The sequence below is a fragment of the Glycine max genome, chromosome 3 (genome assembly GCF_000004515.6).
Source record: "Glycine max cultivar Williams 82 chromosome 3, Glycine_max_v4.0, whole genome shotgun sequence".
NCBI lineage: Eukaryota > Viridiplantae > Streptophyta > Magnoliopsida > Fabales > Fabaceae > Glycine > Glycine max.
This window is the reverse complement of record NC_016090.4, coordinates 20,507,042-20,524,193: the sequence shown is the minus strand read 5'-3', so window position 1 is coordinate 20,524,193 and position 17,152 is coordinate 20,507,042. Positions and strand designations below refer to the sequence as shown.

Below are 17,152 nucleotides of genomic sequence, written 5' to 3'. Positions count from 1 at the left end.
AATATTATAGAAGTTAAATTCAAAAGATGAGAATGTTGAGAACTTAGCCTACTAGGACTACTCTTGATGTAATATTAATGATTTTTCTATAATTATGTTTATTCCATTTTTACACCTGCATTTACTCATATTCTAACAAAGATCCCTCGAGTGAAAGAGTCTAACTTATCTATCTTCTCTCCCAAATCACTTTGCAGAGATAAAATAGTTAAATTACATTAATAATAGAGATATATAATAAGCTAAATAAAATCAATGTATCCCTAGTGATGAAGTTATTTAAATACTCTTTTCCAGTTCTATTAGAGAATAACACTTTTCAACGCTACCCCTAAAACTTATAATGCAAATGGGTAATCAAGCCATAAACAATAAAATTAAATACAGGAAAAACTAATGCAAAAGTAATCACTACAAGAAACAAGCTCGTTTGCCAGGGGCGGATTCCCTGGGAAAAGAACAAAAAGCCCTGGGAAATGGACGTTTGCCAGGGATTTTGCCAGGGGCTGAATCCCTGGGAAAAACGCCCATCGCAAATCAGTTTGCCAGGGATTTCACCCCTGGCAAAAAAACGAGGGGCTGACCCTGGCAAAATCCCTGGCAAAATCCCTGTCAAAATCCCTGTCTTAGCCCCTGTCTTCTCACTGACGCATCTGCACACTTTTCTGACGCGCTGCTGTACTGACACAGTTTTATTATACATTTTTTTCTCTAGTTTTAACATTTTTTCTAACTAAACTGTTTTATAAACAGTTTTAAAAATGTTAACATCATATATTATATATAAACAGTTTTATATAAACAGTTTTATTAAACAGATCATGCAAAATTAAACAGTTTTATTAAACAAAAAAATTATACAGTTTCTAATTAAACAGTTTTATTAACAACAAAATTCGAAATATATATAAACATCATATATTATAACACATCATGCAAGTAGAAACATCATATTTTCTTTGACAGATCATGCAAAATTATAACATCATATATATAAACATCATATATCTAAAATTATAAGTAGAAAAATTACTAACTTGTTGAAGCTTAAGAGAACAAATTCAGAGAGCAAGGAGCAGCAGGAGGAGGCAAATTTGGACACTGATACAATAAAAAATATTTATGTTAATAAGTAGTAACAAATAAAAACAGAAAAATATAATAAGTGAAAAGAGTGTTACCAAATTATAGAACAAGTGTATGAACTGAATGATAATGGACTGAAAATGAACTGGTGAGGATGGAAATGGAAACCGAAAATTTTTCTAAGTTTCAAAAACACAACACTGAGCATGAGGATAAACACGCGGTTTGGCTATATAGTGTAAAAAAACCCAGGGAATAACTCACGGAATGCCCCTCGCAAAACAACAGAGTCAAAGGCTAACCTCCTAGCTTCAGCTATATGAGCAGAACGGTGTAGCTAGGAAAGCAGGGATTCCTTTTTGCCAGGGGCTGCAAGCCATTTCCGAGGGGTAACACCCCTGTCACGTCTGGGCCGCACAGCTTTTTGCAGTGCATGGTCATGTCGTGTTGACTTATGGGAAGATTCCGTCAGCTTTACAGAAAACGAGGGCATACCCGTGTGTTTGGCTGTGTGAAAACAACATGCTGTTTTAAAATTCATTTCCCGCTCTTTTTTTTGCCAAGGCTTTTGTATTTTTGCGAGGGACAAACCCCTGTGTAAATGTAAGTGGTCCCAGCCTTCTCAAATGTCATTTTGCCAGGGGTTTCCTTGGCTTAGTCCCTGGGAAATTTGCCAGGGGTTAATGTCCCTGTCAAAAATCCCTGGCAAATGGGCATATTTCTTGTAGTGAATATTCATAATAGATAGGAAGAGAAATTATATTAAGAGCAGTTGACTGATAAGTTCCCAACAAAGGAGAGTTTAGCTTGTCATTGTCATAGGAGGCTTTATAATTGCAAGAGGAGAATATTTAGTAAAAGGGGAAATTGAAAAAGGGAATTGAGGGAAGGAATGACTTCTAATGTTTGCGTTTGCTTCTTCTAGCCTTTGTCTTCTATAAGGAATTGTATTTTCTGTGTTTTTTCCTTCATCTCTATCCTTCTTTTATAAGTGCGAATCAACTTAATTTTTAAGCAACCTTCGCACTGAGTGCACTTGTGTGGTTAGTGAGTGGCAGTAATCGCGCTCAACACGTGTCTCACACTAAGCGTGCCTTCACTTTCTTGAATTAGCTTGCTTTCCTAAATTAGTCCTACTTTTTGATGCGCCACTGAGCCTGTACATCGTGCAGAGCGCCTGGGGCATGCTAAGCATGTATCTTCATATCACCAATTTTCTTTTTTGGGCTTTACTTTATTTTTCTACTCTAATTATTCACTAAGTATCATAAATTCATCAACTTTTAATATTTTCTACATAAAAACTTAAATGATGTTAGAATTCCAATTATTTGAACAAAAAGGAAGAAATAAGAGAGAAAAATTACTAATTCCTATATAATTTAATCCCAAAATATACCTATACATAGCAGTTATCAATATCTTAGCATGATTTATTTTAATTCAAACTAGGCCCGCCTTTCCTACCCATTTCATTTTTTTTTGGGCTAGGGTTGGAACCGGGCAGAGCGACCTAGACTAACCCACAAGTAAAGGGATTCATTGAAAAATTCTAGGTGAATTAGCAACACTTTGACGACATAACAAAAGAGAGACACCTTTAAGAAGGAGGCATGACCCCTGATGCCACTGGGTGCAGGGCCTTGCGGCGTGAGGCCGCCATAAGGTCGTGATGATGGTGGTCGCGGCACGGCCTCGTTGGAGTTGGCCAAAGAAAAAAAACATAACAAGAAGGAGTAAGATGATGATGGGAACATTTGAATAAATTAACAATGAAAAGAAAGAAATAATGAGCAAAAAGGAAACAACAAAAGTCCATACGACTCTCGCCGACAAACCAAGGTGCCCACTGGAGAGGTGAAGTGAAACAAATGAGTAGAAAGAAGGTGTGAGATAATCAAAGTAAAAAATAGGAATAATATTGTATTTTTACTTTTTTTAGACACTGAACAAAAAGTTGTATGAGATTCAGTGAGTTACAAGTTTTTAGGTTTTTGTCCAGTTCATCATTCTTTATTTTGTATTGTCTCTCAGCCATTTTTAAAATCAAACGTTGGAAAAATATTTTTGTGTTGTCTAGACCCTTATTTTTTAGCGAATCAAACGCACCCTAAATATGTAGTTGCATTAAATACTTAGAAGAAGAGTTTTGTTTTCTATGATGGTCCTATTTGGCTAAAGAAATATTATCATTGGTAAACTATCTCTGTTTTCTTTAAGAAAAAAAATGTACTTCCACGGAAAATACGAGTTAGAGCCTTAGAGGACTCCCTCCTGGCTTCTGGTTACTATACAAGCGTGTGGCTTCAGAAGAAACTCACAACTGCAAACTGACAAGGTTCAGGTACCAAGTGACAAGTATCTTTTGTATGAGATTGGAGATGAGGAGTTTGATATCAGAGGTAGTCGCAAACTTAACCATACACAACAACTTAGGTATGTTTTCATCAACTACGTAACATGCATATATAGAGTATCTAAACTAAGGGATAAATTGTACTTACATTGAAAAAGGGTCATGGAAAAAATACATGTTTATAATGTCATTAAGGAATGAAATCTCAAATTTGTCCACTTTACTTTCTAAAAATGACTAATGTTGGTCATATTATCCCTTGAGGTATATCTAGGAGTGAGATTTTATCCAAATCTAGTGTTTGATTGAACAAGCTACAAGTGGGTAATATGAATTTTATCCAAATCACAAATGGTTGGACTTTTTCCAAGAAGCAATAGGCAACATTTCTATTAACTAGTTTCATTTGTTTTTATTTTGTGTTTCTTTAATCCCCCAAATTCAGTTTCTTTGACAAGGCCAATGTAGTGACCCCATCATATAAAATAAAAGGCACAATGAATCCTTGGAGACTCTACTGCACTGTGTCTCAGGTTAAAGAACTCAAATGCATTTTAGAATTGCTCCCCATATGGGTGATGTGTCATTATTCTCCTATTTCTTAACCCTTTTTGTCACTATTTTAATTACTGATTAGCCTTAATTGTCAAATTAATTATGCAGTTTTATCATTTGGGCCTACTTGACTAATTTCGTATTTTTAATTTAATTTCAGAAGAATTATAAAAAATTGGGCTTGAATCCGGAATTGGGCTTGGACTTGAAAAGAGCAGACAATTTTATTTTATCAAATCTTATCTTATCCAGATTTTATTTCGTCCAGATTTTATTTCATCCAATCTTATCTTATCTTGTCCAGATTTTATTTTATTTCGTTTATGGGTTTGGACTGAAAATAGATTTGTAAGCTTTGGGGCTGAGGACCTATATAATAGCACCAGGGTTTTAGTTTAGGGAGTTTTTTTGGAGAGAAGAATAATTTTAGGGTTTTGCAATTCCAGTTTTTATTACTGTTCATGCACATTGTTCACATAGAATAAAATTCGTTTTCTACAATTTCGTTTTCTACTGATTAATGGAAGGCTAAGTCTCCAGCGTTGTTTTCTCTTGAGAATCAAGCACAACTCTCTTTGAGGTTTTGTTATTACTATTGAATATTGATCAGTTTTTCATCTCCACCAATTACTCTGTATTTGTTGCTACTAATCCATGCATGCTTAGTGCTTGATTAATTATCTTTGCGCTTAATTTATGTTGATGCTTAATGATCGATTTTGTTCATGATTAATTGGTGTATGTGTTGCTTAATCATATAAAGACAACCTTATGTTAATTTTCGCTTAGTAATTTAATTTAGGGTTGGATTAAGTGGTTGAACTGGTTAGGGATAAATCCTCCTAACCTAGGATAAGAGACTTGCTTATGAATCAAGGGGAAATAACATGTTTTAATTCTGTTATTTTCTAATTAAAATTTGCTTGTTGTTTAAATTACAAAAACAAATACCCCCCCCCCCAATTCGTTATTGTTTTATCACTATCTATTATGAACATTGGTTGACCATTGCTCGTTGGGAGATGACCTAGGATCACTTCCTAGATACTGCATTTTTAATGTTTATTTGATTCGGGTACGACCTCGATCAAATTTGGCGCCGTTGTCGGGGAGCAGTGGGCCAAAGGTTCATAATAGTGTTTAGTTGTTTTGTTTTGTGTAGCATTCTGTTTTGCATTTCAGTTGCGTCTCCTGTTTAGCGACTGTTTAGCGACTGATTCAGTTGGTGTTTTGCTGTGAACAGTGATTAGTGACTAGGAATTAGCGACTGATTTTGCAATTTAATTAGCTATTTTTGTTTTGATAGTTAGAGTTGTTATTTTTGGCTGATTTTTTGTGTGAAAAATACTAGGAGCACTTGGTGTGGTTGAATTTGAGAGAGACAAAAATTTTGGGAACTAGATTTTAGCAAAACTTTCTCATATTGTGGCATTTGGGGTAGAAAAAAATTTCTCATATTGTGGCAACCCGTTTTAGCCGGTTGGAGTCTCCCAAACTCGAAAAATCAGCTGTTTACTATGTTTTTTTTTATTTTTCAAGTATTATTGTCCTATTTTTCTAAACTTTTCTTAAGTAGTTTTCATAGTTAGACTTTGAATTTTCGTTTGAAATTTTTTGTGCTATCTTTTCATGATTTTAGGGTGCTGCTCACAAAATTTCAACTCATTTGGATATCATTTGACTATAGTTGTAGTTTTAACCCTCCCTTGGTGCTTGTTTGAGAACACATTATTTGCTACATATAGTGCATGACTAGGGGCAATCTAGGTGATTTATAACCCTTCGATCCTGAAATAGATAGAACCTTTCATAGATTAGTTAGGCATAGTGTGCATCCTAATCATTATGTGCATTTTGAGCATTTTGAGCATTCTGAGTATTTTGTTTCTGGTGATTCTGAATATTCTGATTTTGAGCATTCAACTACTAATTTTCATACTGAGAACATGGCTAAACCTCCACCTCGTGAGAGGACTCTTAGGGAGATGGCTGCACCTGATTTCACTTATGAAAACTTGTGCATTCAATATCCTGATGAGGGTGTTCCATATGTTCTCAAGACTGGACTAATACATTTGCTACCCAAGTTTCATGGTCTTCTAGGTGAAGATCCTCATAAGCATCTTAAGGAGTTCCATATTGTTTGTTCCACCATGAAGCCCCCTGATGTCCAAGAAGATCATATCTTTCTAAAGGCTTTTCCTCATTCTCTGGAGGGAGTGACAAAAGATTGGCTCTACTACCTTGCTCCCAGGTCCATTTTCAGCTGGGATGACCTTAAGAGGGTGTTCTTGGAGAAATTCTTCCCTGCATCTAGGACCACTGCCATCAGAAAAGAAATTTCAGGCATCAGGCAACTTAGTGGAGAGAGCTTGTATGAGTACTGAGAAAGATTCAAGAAATTGTGTGCAAGCTGTCCTCACCACCAGATTTCTGAGCAACTCCTTCTTCAATATTTCTATGAGGGACTTAGCAACATGGAGAGGAGTATGATTGATGCTGCCAGTGGTGGAGCTCTTCGTGATATGACCCCTGCTGAGGCTAGGAATTTGATTGAGAAGAAGGCTTCCAACTCCCAACAATTCAGTGCAAGAAATGATGCTATTGTCCTTAGAGGAGTCGATGAGGTGGCCACAGATTCATCTTTATCTACTGAAAATAAAAAGCTTGAGGGAAAACTTGATGCCTTGGTCAACCTAGTAACTCAGCTTGCCATGAATCAGAAATTTGCACCTGTTACAAGAGTCTGTGGTATATGTTCTTCTGCAGATCACCATACAGATCTTTGTCCTTCTTTGCAGTAATCTGGAGTCAATGAACAACCTGAAGCTTATGCTGCAAACATTTATAATAGACCCCCTCAACAGCAAAACCAACAATAGCAAAATAATTATGATCTTCCAAGCAACAGATACAATCCAGGTTGGAGAAATCATCCAAATATGAGATGGGCAAGTCCTTCACAACAACAACAGTCTGTCCCTCCTTTCCAGAATGTTGCTGGTCCAAGCAAACCATATGTTCCTCCTCCAATACAGCAGCAACAACAACAACAGTCACAACAAAGACAACAAGCAACTGAGACTCCTCCTTAACCTTCCTTAGAAGAGTTAGTGAGGCAAATGACCATCCAGAATATGCAATTTCAGCAAGAGACAAGAGCCTTCATTCAGAGTCTGACAAATCAGATGGGGCGGATGGCTACTCAGTTGAACCAAGCTCATTCCCAAAATTCTGACAAATTGCCTTCACAAACTGTGCAAAATCCGAAAAATGTGAGTGTCATCACCTTGAGGTCTGACAACCAAATTCAAGTACCTCCACCAGTAGCAGCACCCGCACCTGAACCTGTCAAGCTTCATTCTACACCTGAAAAAGAGGATGAGATAGTTGCACAAAAGAGAAAGCTTCCTAACAAAAATTTTCATGCAGGTGGACCTTCTTCTAGTAATTCTGACTTACCGCAGCCTCTTATCCCTCTTCCATTCCAACCTTGAGCAATTCCAAACAAAAAAAATGGAAGAAGCAGAAAAGGAGATCTTGGAGACCTTCAGGAAAGTAGAGGTGAACATACCTCTGCTAGATGCCATCAAGCAGATTCCAAGATGTGTCAAGTTTCTAAAGGAGTTGTGCACCCACAAAAGGAAGCTCAAAGGCAATGAAAGGATTAGCATGGGCAGAAATGTGTCAGCATTGATAGGTAAATTTGTTCCTTACATTCCTGAGAAATGTAAGGACCCAGGTACTTTCTGTATACCTTGCATTATTGGGAACAGTAAATTTGATAATACAATGCTAGATCTAGGAGCATCAGTTAGTGTCACCCCTCTGTCCATTTTCAATTCTTTATCTCTTGGACCTTTGCAATCTACAGATGTGGTGATTCATTTGGAAAATAGAAGTGCTGCTTACCCCGCAGGTTTCATAGAGGATGTGCTGGTTCGGGTTGGTGAACTTATTTTTCCTGTTGATTTTTATGTTCTTAATATGGAAGAGGGATTTTCCCATGGTTTAGTTCCAATTATTTTAGGCAGACCATTTATGAAAACAACCCGAACCAAGATAGATGTTTATGCTGGCACATTGTCTATGGAATTTGGTGATATTGTTGTTCATTTTAACATTCTTGATGCCATGAAACATCCATCTGAGGATCATTCTGTTTTTCGTGCTGAGATAATTAATCAGATTGTTGATGATTATATGTTCGATTTTGATTCTGTTCTTCATGGTAGGAAACATCCATTTTTATCTGATCTGCATACTTGTCATTCCTTATGCATTGAATATGAATCTGAGTTTGAATTTGATCATGTATCCGATTTTTATGCCGAGAGTGAATTTGAATTTGAGTTTGGTTCTGATTTTCTGGGTGTTGTACCTCTTGATGTTGATTTTTTAGAGTCAGAAAGTACATATACTCCTGACTTGCTTTATGAGGTACAGGCTGAGGAACCTTCTTCTTCTCCTACCCTGGTTCCTCCCACTGTTCAGCCACCACTCACACCAGAGTTGACGCTCTTACCAGCAACCCTTAAGTATGCTTACTTGGAGGATAAGGGAAAATTTCCAATGATCATCTCTGCCTCCCTTGATGCTAAGTAAGAGGAGAAGTTGTTGCTAATGCTCACGAAGCACAAGAAGGCCATTGGATGGACTTTAGAAGACATTCCTGGTATTAGCCCATCTACCTGCATGCATAGGATACTTTTAGAGGATGGAGCTAAGCCAGTGAGGCAGCCACAGCGACGACTCAACCCCGTCATTCTAGATGTGGTGAAAAAGGAAGTGACCAAGCTCTTACAAGCTGGAATCATCTACCCCATTTCTGATAGTCAGTGGGTGAGTCCAGTCCAAGTGGTTCCTAAGAAGACAAGCCTTATAGTGATTAAGAATGAAAGGGATGATCTTATCCCCACAAGAGTGTAGAACAGCTGGCGAGTCTGTATTGATTATAGGAGGCTGAACCAGGTAACAAAAAAAGATCATTTTCCCTTGCCTTTCATTGATCAAATGCTTGAGCGCTTGGCAGGTAAGTCCCATTACTATTTTCTTGATGGTTTTTCTGATTATTTACAAATTCATATTGCTCCTGAGGATCAAGAAAAGACCACATTCACCAATCCCTTTGACACTTTTGCCTATAGGAGGATGCCCTTTGGCCTATGCAATGCCCCTGGTACCTTCCAGCGGTGTATGCTTAGCATTTTCAGTGATTTTTTAGAGAGTTGCATGGAGGTGTTTATGGATGATTTTACTATTTATGGATCCTTTTTTTATGCATGTTTGGATAGTCTGGATAGAGTTCTTAATAGATGCATTGAAACTAACCTTGTGCTGAATTTTGAAAAATGTCACTTCATGGTAGAACAAGGTATAGTTTTAGGGCATATCATTTCCAGTAGGGGCATAGAGGTAGACCCTGCAAAAATAGATGTTATTTCATAATTGTCTTACCCCTCTTGCGTGCGAGAGGTTCGTTCTTTTCTTGGTCATGCAGGGTTTTATAGGCGCTTTATCAAGGATTTTAGCAAAGTGGCATTTCCACTATCCAATCTGCTGCAAAAGGAGGTGGAGTTTGATTTTGATGACCGATGCAAAGAGGATTTTGATTTCCTCAATCGTGCGGTGACTACCACCCTTATCATTCAGGCACCTGATTGGACAGCCCCATTTGAGGTAATGTGCGATGCATCCAATTACGCATTGGGGGTTGTCCTTGCTCAAAAGATTGGTAAGCTGCCTCGGGTGATCTACTACGCTTCTAGAACTTTTGGATACTGCTCAAGCAAATTACACTACCACAGAGAAGGAGCTATTAGTGATAGTTTTTGCTCTTGAGAAATTTTGTTCATATTCACTTGGTACTCGTGTTATTGTTTATACTGACCATGCAGCTCTGAAGTACCCGTTAAAGAAGACTAAATCAAAGCCTAGATTGATCATGTGGATGCTTTGGCTCCAAGAGTTTGATTTGGAAATTCATGATCGGAGTGGTGCATAGAACCTCGTGGCTGACCACTTGAGTAGGATTGAGCGTGCCTTTGAGGACTCACCCATTCGGGATGATTTTCTGGATGACCATTTGTATATTCTGTATAGTATTTTTGATTCCTTCCTCTCTCCTTGGTTTGCTAATATTGTGAATTATTTGGTTTCTTCTGTTTTTCCTCCCTTAGCATCTAAAGCTCAAAATGATAAAATTAAGAGTGATACTAAGCATTATATTTGGGATGACCCCTATTTGTGGAAGTTGTGTAATGACCAGGTTATTAGAAGATGCATTCCAAACCATGAGATTGACTCGGTCCTGCAATTATGTCATTCTTCCGCACCAGGTGGCCATCTTGGCATACAGAGGACAGCTCGCAAGGTGCTTGACTGCGGTTTGAATTTGTAGCACTTGTGAGCCTTGTCAGAGAGCAGGCGACTCACTTTCATGGAGACAGCAAATGCCTCAACAACCCATGTTATTTTGTGAGGTGTTTGATATCTGGGGTATAGATTTTATGGGGCCTTTCCCTGTCTCTTTTGGTTTTGTTTATATTCTCCTTACTGTTGATTATGTTTCAAAATGGGTGGAAGCCAAACCCACCAGAACTAACGATGCTAAGGTTGTTGTAGATTTTGTTAGATCTAATTTGTTTTGCAGGTTTGGAGTCCCTAGAGCCATCGTTAGTGATCAAGGCACCCATTTTTGTAACAGATCCATGTATGCCTTGCTCAAAAAGTATGGGGTCATGCACAAAATTTCCACACCTTACCACCCCCAAACTAATGGGCAGACTGAGATTTCAAATAGGGAGATAAAAAGGATCTTAGAGAAGATTGTGCAGCTGAACAGAAAGGATTGGAGAATCAGGCTGGATGATGCTCTTTGGGTGCATAGGACTGCCTACAAAGCACCCATAGGAATGTCGCCTTATCGGGTTGTCTTTGGCAAGGCATGCCATCTTCCTGTAGAGATAGAGCACAAAGCCTATTAGGTTGTAAAGACCTGCAACTTCTCTATTGATCAGGCTGGAGAGGAAAGGAAGTTGCAACTAAGTGAGCTAGATGAGATCCGTTTAGAAGCCTATGAGAATTCCAAATTCTACAAGGAGAAGACCAAGAAGTTCCATGACAACTTGATAGCTAAGAAGGACTTCGTGGTTGGACAAAAAGTTTTATTGTATAACTCTAGGCTCGGACTCATGAGTGGTAAGTTGAGGTCAAAGTGGATTGATCCTTTTGTGGTGACTAATGTTTTTCCTTATGGTACAGTTGAGATCAAAAGTGAATCCACAGATAAGAGCTTCAAGGTCAATGGAGATTGTTCTTTAATTTTGTTGATTTTGTTGGGTATTCTAGATTAATTTTGTTGGGTTTTCTAGTTTAATTTTTTTTAGGTTTTCTAGGTTAATTTTGTTATTTTGGTTTTATGTTTTATGTACAACATTGCATGTTTCTCTTTGAATTATAGGTTATGTGCAGGTAATGGGTAATTGTTTTTGAAATAGAAGTTTCTTGGCATTTTGTGAATTGAAATCCTTGTTTTTCTCTGCATGTCAAGTTAGTTTTGAAAGTTCGAATTGGAAGTGATAGATTTACCGTTGGTGAGAATTTGAGCCATCATCATCTATTTTATTCGGTGTGTTTTGCCCCATTGATTGTTTGCACAATTGCCTTGGCTTGACTCTAGTTGATACTTCTTACTTCACATGCATGTTTGGAGATGATTTAGGCATTTTGTTCTTATAAGCCTCTAGCCAAATGAGTCTACCTTGAATTAATTCCTTTGATAGCCCCTTTGAGCCTATGTCCCCCTTTCTTTGTTTTGAAGCTCATTACAAGCCTTAAGTGAAAAACCATGATCTCACCCTACCCTTAAGGAATTTTGGAGCTTTGGAATTGTTTTGGGAATAAGTGTGGGGGGGTATGTTTCATTGGATGATATGTTTTTGTTGGCCATGCTTGATGATGTATTTTGGCCATGCTTGATGTATATACATATATTGCCTAATTGTTGCTTTATTTTTCAATTGCTTTCAATTGCTATTGTTCACGTTAAAAAAAACGAAAAAAAAAGAATGAAGTTGAATACATGAGGTCTTGGTTTGAAGACTTGGATTGGTTTGAGGACTTGGTTGACTTTATTTTGGGTTTATTTTTTATGCTTAATTTTTAATTTTGGTTTTGGGTTTACTACTTTTTCTTAGTTCTCACTTATTCCCCATTGCTCCTCTATTCCTTTGGGTTTTAGCTACTTATCCCATACTTTCCTCTACCTTGTCCTTGGCCCCATTACAACCTTAAAAGACCTTTTGATCCTCATATGCATGTGTTTGTGGTGTGGTTGTCAATTTTAGAGTTTTGTCAAGTCTATGTGGTGTTTGTTTTCATGGGTGCTCTGAGAGTAAACAGTAGCCTGGACACTTGAGAGATAGAGTGAATATCTTATGAGGCTTTATCACTTTCCATTCTTGAGCTGATTGACTATCTTGCCATGTTTGAGATGCTTGGATGATTTTCATGACTATCTTGATTCTTTAACTCTCTACATGTTGGATGTTGCCTATTCCTTTCATTCCTTGAGATTCATTGAGAAATATGTAATTGTTTTTGTATTTGTTTGTTTCTCTTTAATGTTTTTGGATTTGTTCCTTGCTTTGCTTTTTGATTTTTCCCAAGAGTACAAAAGGCTAAATGTGGGGGGATTTGATGTGTCATTATTTTCTTCTATTTCTTAACCCTTTTTGTCACCATTTTAATTACTGATTAGCCTTAATTGTCAAATTAATTATGTAGTTTTATCATTTGGGCCTACTTGACTAATTTTGTGTTTTTAATTTAATTTCAGGAGAATTATAAGTAATTGGACTTGAATTCAGAATTGGGCTTGGAATTGAAGAGAGCAGACAATTTTATTTTATCAAATCTTATCTTATCCTGATTTTATTTCATCTAGATTTTATTTCGTCCAGATTTTATTTCATCCAATATTATCTTATCTTGTCCATATTTTATTTTATTTGGTTTATGGTCTTGGACTGAAAATAGATTTGTAAGCTTTGGGGTTGAGGACCTATATAACAACACCAAGGTTTTAGTTTAGGGAGTTTTTTTGGAGAGGAGAATAATTTTAGGGTTTTGCAATTCCAGTTTTTATTACTGTTCATGCACACTGTTCACATAGAATAAAATTCATTTTCTGCAATTTCGTTTTCTGCTGATTAATGGAAGGATAAGTCTCCAGCGTTGTTTTCTCTTGAGAATCAAGCACAACTCTCTTTGAGGTTTTGTTATTACTATTGAATACTAATCAGTTTTTCCTCTTTACCAATTACTCTGTATTTGTTGCTATTAATCCATGCATTCTTAGTGCTTGATTAATTATCTATGCGCTTAATTTATGTTCATGCTTAATGATCAGTTTCATTCATGATTAATTGGTGTATGTGTTGGTTAATCACATAATGACAGCCTTATGTTAATTTTCGCTTAGTAATTTAATTTAGGGTTGGATTAAGTGGTTGAACTGGTTAGGGATAAATCTTCGTAACCTAAGATAAGAGACTTGCTTGTGAATCAAGGGGAAACAACATGTTTTAATTCTGTTATTTTCTAATTAAAATTTGCTTGCTGTTTAAATTACAAAAACAAATAACCCCCCCCCCCCCAATTTGTTACTGTTTTATCACTATCTATTATGAATGTTGGTTGACCATTGCTCGTTGGGAGACGACCTAGGATCACTTCCTAGATACTGTATTTTTAATGTTTATTTGATTCGGGTACGGCCTCGATCAATGGGCCATTGGCATAATCTTCTCATATATAGGCAATTAGGGACATTCTTTGTCCTTCTGGACAACATAATGAACCTCCACATGGGACCCTCCTTTGAAATTCTATCTATCTCATTCTTTTTTTCTTTTTTTACATAATTAGTGTCATTTTCTGGGTTCCAGTTTATGACTGTTTGATTATTCCCTTTGCTAGAAACATCACAAGCCACAAGAACAGTTTCACACAGCTTTTCAAAGAATAGAAATAGGCCTAGTAATCTCCATCTTTGCCATGTTTGTGTTTGGCACATTGGAGTTTCTAAGGCTAAGGGAAGTCAAGAATTACAACTACTATAATCTCAAGCACATGCTTATGTCAATTTTTTGGCAAGTGCCTCAGTACTTCATCATAGGATTTGCTGAGGTGTTCACATTTGTTGGAAAATTGAAGTTTTTCTATGAGCAAGCTCCTACATGCAATGAGAGTCTTTGTTCTTCTTTGTCTCTCACAACAGTAGCACTTAGAAGTTATTTGAGTATTATGCTTGTGAATGTTGTGACGGATGTGAGCACTAGACATGGTGGAAGTGGCTAGATACCGAATAACTTGAACTATGGTTATCTTCACTATTTTTTCTGGCTCTTGGCTGTGTTTAGTGTGTTGAATTTGGGAGTTTTTCTCTGGTGGTTAGCTGGCACTAGGCCAGTGAATCAGTGATAACATTCCTGGAAAATTATTGTGTTCAATCAATGTACCTTATCTGTTCATGGCACATTAGCACCTCAAATAAATAATAGACATTAGCAAATTAAGATCGCATCTTAGTTTTGGATAGTAGCTATATTAAAGAGCTGGAAAAAACCAACAGTGTGATAATCTGTTCAACCTTGTAATCACAAGTTACTAAAATGCAATGAACTAGAGTCTTGAGTTAATTAGCTAATGTTGGGGACTTAGTTACCAAGTTTTTTTTTGTAAAAATCAATGTCGTGAAGTTAGGTCTAATGTAATGGGATTGAAACATAAGTTTGTGTGATGTTCGATAGTACTTTAAAATCTTGAAACATTGCTAAGTGAGGATGACAACAAGAAGAAATTGTGTCTCTTATAAGGTGGTGATAGTAAAAGAAGTTGTGTGCAGCCTTTTATCATGACATTGGTTAAACCCCTCGGATGGATGGATTTATAAATTGTTTTAATAGAAATGAGTATTACCGAGAAGAAGTGCCAGAACATTCTGGCCATAAAATTTGTTAATTTAGGATGAGGAGCTTGATGAAACTAATTTAGACAAAAAAACATTTCGAATATGTAGGTTAGTCAACCCAATGTTCCAAAATATTTCCAATCATAACCCTAAGCAGAACATATGAACTGTTGATCATTGCAAGGTATTGTTGGTTTTTGTTTTAGGAGAAAAGAAAACGTAGAAAAAGAAAGTAGTAGAAAAGGGAACGCAAGAGTATTTTAGAATCGCAGGAGCTTATATTTTTATTGAACGAAAATCATATATAAATACATTGAGATAACTGAATAAAAGATAACATCCCATGATTTTAGGAGACACTACTAATAAAATTTGAATATAAAATCAGAAACTAACTTCTCCATAATAGCAAAACAACAAATTTAACTTATTCAAACTGAAATTACTTTGGCAGCATCTCAAGGCACATTAAAAATTATGATCAATTTGAAGAACATACAACATATTAAAAATTAATTTTATACCCTCATTAAATTTAGTACTTGCATGTCTCGAATCCTCTCGTCCCTTTCATATTCTTCCTTCAAATAGTTCCAAATCTCTTTGGATGTCTTGAGAATGATGATTCCGGTAAGGATCATTTGTGAAAAACTGTAAAGTTTTTGAATTATGCTTGAAAGAGATATATTAAGTGAAGATAGACAACATTAACAATAAAGAAAAGGTTTTATTGTCCAATCAAAATAGTGATCCTTGTTGACTAAGAACCTCAAAGACATTAAAATATGAACTCACACTCTGAAAAGTGCAGATTAAATTCATATATCATAACGTAGACTTTAACAAACAGGAAAGATTCCTCTTCAAATGAACTTACAAGGACATAGATAGTTGAGAAACTAGCAATTTTCCAGTATCTTCCCATATTTGAATAAGCTAAAAAGGCCCCAAGTAATGGGGTGATATAGCACGTCCTTGACTGTTATGAGCAGTGGTTCTGCTCTATGAATCCTAGCGTTTGAGGTCTAGGTACCTCTAGAAAAGCAAGGTAAGGAAAGAAAACTGAATATTATTTCTTTGATATCCATTACAAACTAAGCATCCCTTTATAAGGCCATGACCAGCAGTGCTAACCCGAAATAGAAGGTGCTAGAATGCACGAGAATAACAGAAAATGGGATACTTGCGATAATTGAATAAAACAGAAACAAAATATGCAGTGCAGCGTTGCATGGTGCCGCAAGATGGGGAATAAGGGCTGACAGTATATTCCTCATGAGTCAATCCCTCCCTGCCAGCTCAGCATTCTTGTAACAGAATGGATTTACACAAAATCGCTTAGGTGTTGTGGTGAGGTCCTTTAATGCATTCTAGTGCTGGTCGTGCTTGGTTGTTTTATGTCCGCTGGTTGTGGCTGAGTTTCCTTCTTCATAACACTGACCAGGTTGAGACATTAGTTGCAGCAGTTGCATTTCCTTGATGGAAACGGGTCTACAGATAGTTCACTAGGTTTGTACTCATGCCATAGTATGCCAATCTTTCACAAAATTCATTTCCTCACAATTTTTTTGGCACCTCAGTGTGATTTTAATACAGAAATATGCTTCTTGTTCTCTTTGTAATCTAAGAATGTCTGTTTGTAGGGTGCTAGATACGAGTAAACAAAATAATCAGCAAAACATAGAGGAAGATTAAACATATTGCTATCATGGATTTCATATTATAAATTCTTAATTTAAGGGTGTTTATGAAGTAGGAAATGCAAAGAGAGGTTCAGAAAAGCAATGAATATGTGATCTCGTTAAGCTCCAATCACAATCCTTGCCAAACACATTTGGTGGCAACATTGTGATTTGGGATTATTAATGGTACAAAGTGATAGTTAAAATCATAATGAATTAATGTAGCACTGCATGGATGAAGGAGAGAATCCTTACAAGCTCTGCCAATTTGATATTATTAAAAGGAAAGCACAACACTATTAAGAGACACAAAACCAGTAATGGAATTTAACTTCTACATGACATTTTAACTTACAATTTGCAATCACAAGAACATATAAAGTTTTATGACAATGGCCCCTTAATTTCAAACTTCAATCAGTATGGGAATAGAAAATTTCTGGTTGCAGAATGCGTGTAATGACATCACAAGCACCCAAAATACAAACCAACCGCATG

At 36.6% G+C, this 17,152-nt stretch overlaps 1 non-coding gene and 1 pseudogene across 1 annotated transcript; one reads left to right on the top strand and one right to left on the bottom strand.

Moving 5' to 3' along the window:
* Positions 1-476: 476 nt before the first annotated feature.
* On the top strand, positions 477-14,482 carry LOC113001199 (protein NRT1/ PTR FAMILY 8.1-like; annotated as a pseudogene).
* LOC113001279 (small nucleolar RNA R71) lies at positions 6,322-6,428 on the bottom strand. The gene has a single exon (XR_003266598.1). It is a non-coding gene; the product is annotated as a small nucleolar RNA R71 (small nucleolar RNA).
* Positions 14,483-17,152: the final 2,670 nt, after the last annotated feature.